The 12,359-nt window shown below is 42.3% G+C and overlaps 1 protein-coding gene across 1 annotated transcript in view; it reads right to left on the bottom strand.

Annotated features, from left to right (window-relative positions):
- XKR4 (XK related 4) overlaps window positions 1-12,359 on the bottom strand; it is a 401,273-nt gene that overhangs the window by 67,334 nt on the left and 321,580 nt on the right. The window lies entirely within an intron of this gene.

Genomic DNA, 12,359 nt, shown 5'->3' with positions numbered 1-12,359 from the left:
TCCAATGAGTTCTGGGTCACCATGAGCTTGCTGGTTAGTCTGTACCTCTCGGTGTTACAAGTAGGGATGCTCATTCGGATTCCCCGGAAATGCAATTTCCGAAATTCCGATTGGAAATTGCATTTCCGCATCGGAATGCGGAAATCGGTAATGCAAGTGCCGTAGGCGGAAATCGCGGAAATTCCACCCGACTTTAACCACTTCAGCCTACAGCTTCGAAAATCTTATGCATCCGAGCAATGTTCACCTCCCATTCATTCGCTAATAACTTTATCGCTACTTATCAAAATTAATTGATCTATATCTCGTTTTTTCCGCCACTAATTAGGCTTTCTTTAGGTAGTACATTTTGCTAAGAGCCACTTTACTGTAAATACATTTTAACAGGAAGATTAAGATAGAAATGGAAAAAAATCATTATTTCTCAGTTTTTGGCCATTATAGTTTAAAATTAATACATGCTACAGTAATTAAAACCCATGCATTTTATGTGCCCATTTGTCCCGCTTATTACACCATTTAAATTACGTCCCTATCACAATTTATGGCGCCGATATTTTATTTAGAAATAAAGGTGCATTTTTTTTTCAATTTGCGTCCATCACTATTTACAAGCTTATAATTTTAAAAAATTTAATAAGATACTCTCTTGACATGTATATTTAAAAAGTTCAGACCCTTAGGTAACTATTTATGTAGTTTTTTTTTTTAATTGTAATTTTTTTAATTTTTTTTTTAATACAAAAATGTATTTGGGTAATTTTAGTTTGGGAGGTAAATAGCCAATTTTAGATGTAATATAATGTATTTTTTTATTCAATACAGGTATGTGGGTGCAGTTTACTATTTGGCCACAAGATGGCCACATTCAAAAAATTCCTGGATGCGAACGATGTCACATCTAGGAACTAAAATGAAGAGAAGAAGTTTCCTGGGGGCAGAAATACCACGCTCTCTGATGAGAAAGCGTCGGTATTTCTGCCGGGGACTTAGATCGGTGAATGGGAATTATATTCCCATTCACTGACCGGGGGGGCAGCGGGAGGCAGCGGGAGCACGCGCGGGCACGCGCCCGATCGCGTGCACCACACGGCTGCAGCACCACTGCCTATCTGGACGGATATATGCGTCCAGATATGGCGAAGTGGTTAACATTGATTTTCTCAAAATCTATAAGGTCTTTTTGAAAACTTTTTTTTCATCTTGTTTACAAGATTCAGTTTAATAAACCCTGAAAATTTGGTGTGTCTAGGACTTAAGGGGGCTTTGCTATTAAGCGCTAAAGTCGGCAGATTTTTACTGTAATGTAAAATGCAGAAAATCTGCATCTGCCTGTTTTCTGCATTTTACATTACAGTAAAAATCAGCCGATTTTAGCGGTTAATAGCAAAGCCCCCGTAAGTCCTAGAAACACCAATTTTTCAGGGTTTATTAAACAGAATCTTCTGAACAAGATGCAAAAAAAGTTTTCAAAAAGACCTTATAGTTTTTGAGAAAATTGATGTTAAAGTCGGGCGGAATTTCTGCGATTTCCGGCGGAAATTCCGCATTGGAATGCGGAAATTGGTAGCGGAAAGCGGAATCGGTTATTGGTACATGACGGAATGCGGATTTACCGCAGAATCGGAAATTGGCATTCCGACCATCCCTAGTTACAAGCCCTACTGTATAGAGCCAAATCAATCCATGCCATGCACTGATGAGAATCAAATAATCTGAAACAGTCTGTATGCATGTTGGATTATTATGGCTCTGTACAAATTAACAAGCTGACACATCATTGCATTCCAGTGGTTTGGAGGTGTGTTTAGCTTCTATGGGTAGAATGGTTAATTTGCATATATTCAGCAGTGGTGCATTGGGAGACATCTCAAGCTCACTCCAACCTGAATTATCACAAATTCTTTCTGTTTTAAGAAAGCAAACTTTTGTTTTTCTTACACTGTTAATGGCAGGGTTCTCAAACTTTGCACAGTTGGTCGCTGGGTGACTGGATTATTATTCAGAAAAGTGGTTGGAGCCTATAAAAGCCAATCAAAATTCACCTATTGATTTTCAAGGGGAATATTAACATTTCTGCCATTCTTGCACTGTTAATGGCACAAGCCTCAAACCTGGTACAGTTGATCATTGGGTGACTGGGGTTCAATTTCAGAAAGGGGGTGGAGCCACAAACAGCCAATCAGATTTGTTTCATTCCAATGCAAATTATTGTTGCCAAACAATGCAAAGCTCACAAACTTGGTAATTGAGTAATTGATTAATTGTGTGTTAGGGTTAGGAAAGTGGGCACAGCCAACACCAGCCAAATACATAAACGGGCAACGCAGGGTCATAAGTGGGCGGAGACAAATACAAATTTTACTGGGAAAATGTAAACAGCAGCCATTCTTACACTGTTAATAGTAGGGTTCTCAAACTTTGCACAGTTGGTTACTGGGTGACTGGGATTAATATTCTGAAAAGTGGGTGGAGCCTACAAAAAACAAACAAAAATTACCTATTGATTTTCCAGGGGAATATTTCATTGCTGCCATTCTTGCACTGTTAATGGCACACGCCTCAAACCTGGTACAGTTGATCATTGGGTGACTGGGGTTAAATATTTAGAAAAGGGGTGGGGCCACAAACAGCAAATCAGATGTGTTTAATTTCAATGAAAATTATTCATGCCAAAGACCACGAATCTCACAAACTTGGTCATTGACTATCGACAATTGTGTGTTAGGGTTAGAAAAAGTGGCCACAGCCAACAGCAGCCAAATACATACCCGGGAAACATTGGGACATCAGTGGGTGGAGAAAAATACAAATTTCACTGCCAGAATGTAAACTGCAGCCATTCTTACACTGTCTGTCAATGGCAGGGTTCTTAAACTTTGCACAGTTGGTCACTGGGTGACTGGGATTAATATTCAAAAAAGTGGGTGGAGCCTACAAAAGCTAATCAAAATTCACCTATTGATTTTCAAAGGAGTGGAGCCACAGCCAATTAGATTTATTTCATTTCAATGCCAATTATTGATGCCAAAGACCGCAAAGCTCACAAACTAGGTCATCATTGAGTAATTGTGTATTAGGATTAGAAAAAGTGGGCAGAGCTAACACTAGCCAATTACATACCCGGGCAACGCCGGGCGACTAGCTAGTAAGAAATACATTTCTCCTAGAGTAAAATGAGCCATACATTACTTCTCTCCTATGTTGCTGTAATTTAAAGTAAGTAGTAGAAATCTGATATTACCGACAGATTTTGGACTAGCGCATCTTCACATGGGGGATTTTTAGGGGTTTCTTTATTTTTAAAAGCACATAGTAAATGGCAGTTGCTCTGTCCAACTGCCAAAATAGTGTACGGTGAGCAGGGAGGCTGGCCAGCATCTTTGTATTAATCATTTTCAGGGAATGTCTTTATAAAGAATAAAGGCCATGCTGAGAATCTCCCATGAAGAGATGGACTAGCCCAAAAACTGTCAGTAATGTCAGATTTCTACTACTTACTGTAAGTGACAGCAAAGTAGGAGAAAAGTCATTTATGGCTCATTTTACTCTGGGAGAAATGTACTTCTTATTTGTCTGTGTTTTAAATTTTAAGATTTTCAACGCATTTAAAAACCCATTAAAAAAAATGATACAGATACTTACCCAAGGAGAGAGATCCTATAGAGGGATCCAAGGAGAGGGTCCTATAGAGCCTTCCGGCTCCTCTCCTGGTCCCCTCATTCCAGTGCTGGCTCGCCCGGTAGCAGTATTTGACTAATTTAGTCAAATACTGCTTTACCCGGCCGAAGGAGGCTTCAGAACTCTTCAGGGAGCCCGAGTGCTCCAGAAGAAGGGCGGCCCTGTACTGTGCCTGCACAAGCACACTCTCTTGCAGACTCACGCCTGTGCAGTATGGAGCCGCACATCTTCGGGAGGACATGGCTCCCAAAGACTTCCAAATACCCTTTCGGTGGAGGATTGAAATGGGGGGGGGGGGGCAGCACAGGATAGAGAGCACCGAGAGAGGAGACGGAAGGCTCTATATGACCCAGAGCCTTCGCTCTCCTTAGGTAAGTATTTGCTTCATTTTTTTTAAATGCAGTTCCCATTCACTTTAAGGAAGGTCTCTGATAATTGTTTTTAACATTTAAGTGCTGCTGGTTCCTTTAAACATAACCAGCTGAAGATAGGTGCACTTATAACTTAAAGCAAACCTGCAGTGAAAATAAGCTTATGATATAATGAATTTTATGTGTAGTACAGCTAAGAAATAGAACATAAGTAGTAAAGAAAAGAGTCTCAAATTGCTTTCCAGTACAGGAAGAGTTAAAAAACTTCAGTTGTTATGTAAACAAAAGAGCTTCTCTGAGCTATTCGACCCACTGGGTCCAATACAGTCCTGTTTATTGAAGCACTTATACATCAAAAAAGCAACGAGAGACAGCTTGAGATAAGATTCTACTACAGGGAAGTTCAAAGGGTCATTTATTTCTGCTTTGTTTTATAGTTCAAAGGACAGAATGTGCTTTTAAAATGGCATCTGTGACAGAATGATGTAATGTTATATAAAAAAAGGCTATATAACTGAAAATAAAAATATTAGACTCTTTTCTTTGCTACCAATGTTCTATTCCGTATCCGTACCACACCTACAATTCATTATGTCATACTTTTTTATTTCGCTTCAGGTTTGCTTTAAAGAGGAACTTTATTGAATATAGCTTAATAAATAAAATTGCTTATTTTTTACAATATTACTTTAGAAATGAATTCGCCCACTGCTAAATTTTTCCTCACTGTGATTTAGTCTTACATTAATCACAAGTGGCGACATCTTTACTGCTAGTAGGTGCATCACTGCCGGATGTTTCTTTGTTGTGTGACCCAAAGTAGGGAGAAACAACACCTGGTATCCCAGAGTGCACTGGCAGGAGAAGGCATTGTGACACCATAGCCTAGGTTAAACATCCCTGGGAGGGTGGCATTACCTTGCAATATACAGTGATATATAGATATAGGAAGTGTTTATGATGCTAAAACCAGGATAATTATGTAAAATTGGATATAACTGAATAATCTGGCCAGATTTGGTGAGAGGGTAATACTAATTTTCACTATCAGCAGTTAGCGCTAGGTTTTGAGAGGGCATTTTATGTTGCACTGGGGGTTATGGCTGGTTTGGAGGAAGTAGAAGGATCGTTTTTAAAGGGGTTCTGTAGCCCTATATTAAAACAAAGTGTCACTTACCTGGGGCTTCTAATGGCCCCCTGCAGATATCCTGCCCCACGCCATCACTCCAGAATCCTCCGTTATCGTCCAATTATTCGTCTAACTAGAAGAATGTCACTGCGGCTGCACACATCCTCGCTCCCGCTCGCGTCTCCAGGAGCTTACCGTGCAGGCGCAGTACGAAGTTTTCTCATACCCTGCCTGTGCAGTAAGCTCCCAGAGATGCGAGCGGGAGCGAGGACGCGTATAGCCATGGCCACGCAGCCGCAGTGACATACATCTAGAAAGACGATTAATTGGATGGTGACCCGCTGCAGGGAGCGGAAGATTCAGGAGTAACGGCGAGGGACATTATATCTGCAGGAGGCTGTGTGAAGCCCCAGGTAAGTGACACTTTTTGTTTTTATGTATGGCTACAGAACCCCTTTAACACCCTTGGAAGTTAAGCCGGATTTAGGAGGTTCAAATAAAAAGCTGTAGGCAAAAGTCAGTAATTCATCGTCGGGGAAGCAGACTGCAAGCTGATGCTGAAAGTACAAGGTAGTATAGCTCTTAAGGCCGGATTTTTTACTTTAACCACTCCTAGGCCAACGTTCTTGTACAGCACCCTGTGCAGCCCCCTCTTCCATGTCTAACATTCATGTACAGCAGCCCCCTTTAATTACATACAGACCTCTTATACAGCAGCTCCCCCTTCTATATGTTTCTCCCATTTGCAGCCTCTTCTTCCATATGCAGCAATCCTTCTTCCATGTCCTGCCGCCCCTTAGCCAGGTGCCGCCCGGGCCTTGGTGGCCTTCCCAGAAATCTGGCCCTGATAGCTCTAAGAGCAAACATTACCAGGGGAAAAATATACTGATGAACTATCAGCCATTACAGAATCCTAAAATAACAGAACTTTATAATACAGTTTTGTTCTTTTGTGGCCTTTTTCTGTATGCGCCTACACATGTTCACAAAAGTCCCTTTACAGATCATGATTGGTGGTATTCTTACCCGATAAGCCTTCCAAATAAAAAGAGGAACATTAACTGGTTTCACATTTTCTTCTCAGATACTGCAGTTGGTCATTTAAGCTGCAGCTGGACGTGAACGTGACAGTATTTAAGTGTTTGTTTGAATTGTCACATATAATTGGGGCTTTTACTTTTACCGCTTTTGTTGAACAATCGGTCAGGTCAATTTTCCTTTCAAATGAGTTCACCAAAAGCTGTCAAGTTAAACGGAGAAAATGCCAATATGGTCAGCAGTACTGTCAAAACATACATTTTTTTTCTGATCCCTTAAAACTGTCATTACACAATTCTACCTTCTATGCCTTCAGCCTACAATCCCTGCACTGATGTAGAAAAATGTTTTAATTAGATGCCTTCCTGGTATATTGTTTTAAATTCTTCTTGCTAATGAAACCCTTGTCAGTCAATACGGACTGCCAAGGTACTGATTAATAAAGTCAAAGAAGTCCCTACAGGAACTTCCTAAATGAATTAAAGCGAAGAATGGATCACAAATCCCACCGAGAGAAGCTTGCTGGAAAAGGGAGCTTTAAGATCGGGGAGAACATTGAACAGCTTCTTTCATTAAGTCTTCTGAGTGCAAATTCAATGCAGAACTGCAAATCAAACTTCGCTTCATTTGTATATCGTGTCCAGAGTGCTAATGCTTCCTCTGCCTTTAAAGTACAGAGTTGTTGTTTTAAAGGGGAACTGAAGAGAGAGCTACATGGAGGCTGTCATGTTTATTTCCTTTTAATCAATACCAGTTGCCTGGCAGCCCTGCTGGTCTATTTCTCTGCAGTAGTACCTGAATAAAAACCAGAAACAAGCATGCAGCTAGTCTTATCAGATCTGACTTTAAAGTCTGAACCACTGAAACACCTGATCTGCTGCATGCTTGTTCAGGGGCTATGGTTAATAGTTTTAGAGGCAGAGGATCAGCAGGGCTGCCAGGCAACTGGTATTGCTTAAAAGGAAATAAACATGACAGCCTCCATATACCTCACTCTTCAGTTCCCCTTTAAGATAAACAGTATGCACATGTGATTTTGTGCCATCACAGATGCACAAAATAAAGGCATTAATCCTTAGTTCAAAGGGTAACTACTTACAATTTTTTTTGTTAATTATTATTTTTTATTTATCTAGCTCAAACATCTTCCGTAGAGCTTTACATAGTACAAAACAAATATTGGGGAACATATATACATGAGAAGTTCAAGACACTGAATAATCATGACATCCAACAATACAAGTACAAAAACATACATAGTTAATGTGTGGTTTGAAATATCACTAAAATAGGTACATGTTCATATTGCAAATTACAGCAAAATAAATAACAATAGGAGGAGGTCCCTGCCCTTGCAAGCTTACAATCTAGAGGATAGTGGGGTGGAAACAATAGGGAAGGGGACACGGGTAAATGGATGAGGTGGAGACTCTCTAATGCTGCCTGTAGTAATTTATAGGCTTGTCTGAAAAGTTGTGTTTTGAGAGTAGGTTTGAAGATTTTCAGGCTTGGAGCATGATGGACAGGCCGGGGGAGAGAGTTCCAAAGAAAGGAGAGGGGCTGCCCATGAGAAGTCCTGGATGTGGGAGGGAGAGGAGGTGACCAAGCTAGAGGACAAAAAAGTCTCCTGGGAGGAGCGGAGGTACTGGGCAGGGAAGTATGATAGCGTGAGAAGTCTAAAATGGATCCTTTGGGTAATAATAGCAATTAGCCCAAAACCATCTCTTTAGCTTCCTGAATAACCCCCAAATTCATGGCACCAGCTTTCATACTGTCCATCTCCACAGACACTGTGACCTGAATCACTGATTAGATATCTGAAAAGCTGAGACTTAAGTTTCTTTATCTCCAGTGCCACTGCTGTCCTCCACCATTTGATAGCTTGTCCAGTAGCAAGAAGGCAGCCTCTCTATTTAATTCAATGGAAAATCAGTCTAGTTGTTTCTATAACAAAGTAGAACCAACCCATGGGCATAATGCTGGGGGAACCTATTTCTCTGTTCCTACCCCTAATAGAGATAGAGCAGGGAGTGGTATATGTTACCTGCCTCTTCCAGTGCTCAATCACAGCGGTGCTTTTGTCTTTACAGCACAGCCTGGCATGCAGCCACGTAGCTCCATCAGGCTCCTGGGTATTCAGTCATGTGAACAAGGGAAGGGAACCATTCAGAGCTATGAGGCCCATTGGGCTTTTTGTGAGGAGAGAATAGTAGATCTGACCCAGAGCTGAAAGCTGGTAATGTATATTGGGCTCATTTAACATTTTTCAGGGGGCATAGAAATATCTAGCAACAGTTTCTATCTTGAAACAGTCAATAGGGAGGAGTGGTGGTGCCGAATGTAAACAAAGTCCTAGCTTTTCAGACTATTAGCAGTACAGCTATATTTTAAGACAGTGGATGAACAATTGCTTCTGTCATTGAAAGAAATCAAATTGCCATGAAACGAAAGCATACTAATGTGCCAAATCGATCAAGAGGAATCCAAACATCTGCTGCAGATTCTCGGATCGCTCCGCACAACATGCACACAGTGGAAACTCTTCCATTGACGTGCATGTGTTTCAGCACACCTGCGGTGCGATGCGGCTATGTAGCCGCATTGCACCGCTCCTAGTGGAAAAGGGCCCTTAAGAGTACTAATTGTCTATTAATCAAGAAAAAAATTCGAAACCAATTGTCTAAATGTTTTTGAAAGATCGTTCAATTCAATCAAAAATTTTCTGCTCCCTTACTTGACAAAATGATCACGCTTCACTAAAATTGATTACAGTTCACCGCTCATTTCAGCTTGGAATAGATGATGGGTTTTTTAATAGAAAGAGCCTTCAAATGATCACAACTGAAATGTAGTAGACCAGAATAAATTAAATCAACGCATTCCTAAAATTATTTACTGGTACAGCAAAGTCCCCGTTATTGGGAACTCAGGCAACCGGAAGTCTCAACTAACCGGCATGCCTGAGGGGGATAATGGGAACAGTGCTATCAGAGGTTTGGAGGGCATTGTTAGGTAGAAAATACTTACTGAGCCACCAGGCTCCATCTTCTACCCTTCCTGCAGCTCCCTTCGGCTGTCCGGCATCCATGCACGGCTCCTGGCGTGTCAGGTGACCTAATGCGGGTCAGGTGACACGCTGAGAGCCATATACACAGAGGATGCTGGAAAGCCACTAGGAGTTACAGGAAGGATAGATGGCACCTGCGGGCTCAGGAAGTAGCACACATATCTAGCACCAGGCAAGACACGTCTGTGCCAGATACTAGCAACTTTGCTGTATATTATTAATAATTATTTATATAACAAATTTGTATGAGGGCATTTAGATTTTTTCAGCCTCTTAAAGGGAACCTTAACTGGCGGGGAAAAATAAATTCACTTACCTGGGGGCTTTCCCAAGCCTCCTGCAGCCGTCCTGTGCCCGCGCCGGTCCTTCGGTGCCCTCCGGTCTCCCTCCGTGGCTAAGTTTCGTTTTCGGCCGACCGCCAGTCGTCCTCCGGCAAAGCGTCCTCTTCTTCCCCATTCCCCGTCGTAAAGAGCCGTAAAACGCGTCCGCATGACGCCAAACGCGTCATGCGGACGCGCTTTACGGCTCTTTACGACGAGGAATACGGAAGAAGAGGACGTTTTGCATGAGGACGACTGGCAGTCGTCCGAAAACGAAACTTAGCGGCGGAGGGAGACCGGAGGGCACCGAAGGACCGGCGCGGGCACAGGACGGCTGCAGGAGGCTTGGGAAAGCCCCCAGGTAAGTGAATTTATTTTTCCCCGCCAGTTAAGGTTCCCTTTAAGCTCTAAATGATTACTCTGTTTTTGTCCTCTGAGCCTGATATAAAGCTGCATTGTACTTTGCACTTGCAATAGTAAAACAAGCCTTATATGACTTTATGCAAGATTGTTCTTTAGTCTTATGTTGTATTTGTGATGGTAACCAGCAGATGAGGATGAACAGATGGTCTTAAAGGTGTAAAGGAAAGATTTCCGTTGCCTTGGTTATAGTCCATAAATAAGGATTAAACGTTTTGTTTTCTGGATTAATGAGAGAAGTGAGGAGATGTAAAAATGATCAGGTACCCTGAGTGGAGTTCGGGTAGCACCCAAACGAATCACTCCACATCTACTGAGCTAAACTGGTGCCCAACTACCCTCTTGCAAACCAAAAACCAGCATAGTATGTTCTTTCCACAGTTGTGTGAGTTCCCTCTGGGCATCTTCCCCATCCAAAAACCCAAGAGATAATTTAATTGGCTTACCCCAAAAATGTCCCAAGACTAGGGCCGGTTTAAGCAACAATGGGGCCCCAGGGCAAAATAAACCTGGGGGCCCCCCAACAGATACCCCGGAACAAAAATCAGCATTAAGGGACCTTTTTTGCAGCTGGTATAGTCAGGGTGTGAAGCCCAATCGGTCGGAGCTCCACATTCTGGCTACCCCAGCCTGCATGGGGGACAAGGGGTTAAAACGTTTCAGGAGGGGGGACCCCACATAATTAAAAAAAAATTCCCACACTGTAAACATAAAAAAAAATTGGGAAAATAGGAAAAAATGCCAGGGATCTTCATGCAGCCATATTGCGGCTGTATACAAGACACAAGACAAATAACATTTATATTGCGCTTTTCTCCTTGCGGACTCAAAGCGCCAGAGCAGAGCAGCAGCCACTAGGGCGCGCTCTATTGGCAGTAGCAGTGTAAGGGAGACTTGCCAAAGGTCTCCTACTGAATTAGTGCTGGCTTACTGAACAGGCAGAGCCGAGATTCGAACCCAGGTCTCCTGTGTCAGAGGCAGAGCCCTTAACCATTACACCATCAGCCGTTAGCGATCCCTGGCCAAAGCGCTGTGGCTGCATATGGAGCCCCTGGAAACCCTGTCAGGAAATTTATTGCTCTTTCTTTTGATGCATGTAAAATTACACTACCGTTCAAAACTTCAAAACTTTAAAATCGATCTTCTCAAAAACTATAAGGTCTTTTTGAAAAATTGTTTTTTCTTCTTATTCCCAATGATCTCCTTAACATATACTGCAAATTTAGGGTTTCTAGCATCTAAGGTGGATTTGATATTAACCATTAAAATCGGCAGGTTTTTAAATGTGTATTTTTTTTTTCCTTTGAAACTTTAAAATCGATTTTCTCAAAAACTATAAGGTTGATTTGAAAAATTTTTTTTACCTCTTGTAGCCACTGGGGGCCCCTACAAGCTCTGGGGCCCTGGGGCAATTGCCCCCTTTGCCTCTATGGTAGCGCCGGCCTTGCCCAAGACTATAATGGACATATGACTATTGTAGAGATGGTAAGCCCCTCTAAAGGACTGTCAGTAAAAAGAATATATGCTCTGTAAAGTGCTATGGAAGATTCTATTTAAAGAAAATATTAGAAAAAAAATCTGGGTTTCAAAACCAGCATGTTGATGCACATTGCAGTATGAGCTAATGGCAAAAGCACACACTAGACTCATGTCACTTGACAAGAGGTGTTGCATATTTGTAAAATTAAGGGGACGACATGGGTAGGAACCAAAACATCCTTAACCCTCCTGGCGGTAAGCCGCACAGGAGGATTTCTCAGGCCCTGCTGGGCCGATTTGCATAATCTTTTTTTTTGCTACACACAGCTAGCACTTTGCTAGCTGCGTGTGCACACCGATCGCTGCCGCTACCCGCCTTTTCGCCGATACCCACCGCGCCGCCCCCCCCCAGACCCCATGCGCTGCCTGGCCAATCAGTGCCAGGCAGCGCTGAGGCGTGGATCGGGACTCCCTTTGACGTCACAATGTCGATGATGTCGGTGACATCATCTCGCCCGTCGCCATGGCGAAGGGGGAAGCCCTAATTGAAATCTTGTTCAGAACAAGATTTCCGGACGGGCTTGATCGCCAGAAGCGATCGAAGAGGGTGGGGGGATGCCGCTGCACAGCGGCTTTTATGTAGCGAGCCCTAGGCTGACTACATGATTTAAAAATAAATAAATAAATAAAAAACTGCTGCGCTGCCCCCTGGCGGTTTTTAATAGACCGCCAGGAGGGTTAAAGCAGCAACGACAGCCATACTGTTCCAGGAAAAAAAACACATACATAAATAGATAAATATTTGTTCTACTTACATAACGTATGTATTGAACTGTCCACATTTTGATTTCAGT

Source organism: Hyperolius riggenbachi, chromosome 5 (assembly GCF_040937935.1).
Source record: "Hyperolius riggenbachi isolate aHypRig1 chromosome 5, aHypRig1.pri, whole genome shotgun sequence".
Classification (NCBI taxonomy): Eukaryota; Metazoa; Chordata; class Amphibia; order Anura; family Hyperoliidae; genus Hyperolius; species Hyperolius riggenbachi.
The sequence above is the reverse complement of the archived record's forward strand: the minus strand, read 5'-3'. Positions and strand labels throughout refer to the sequence as shown.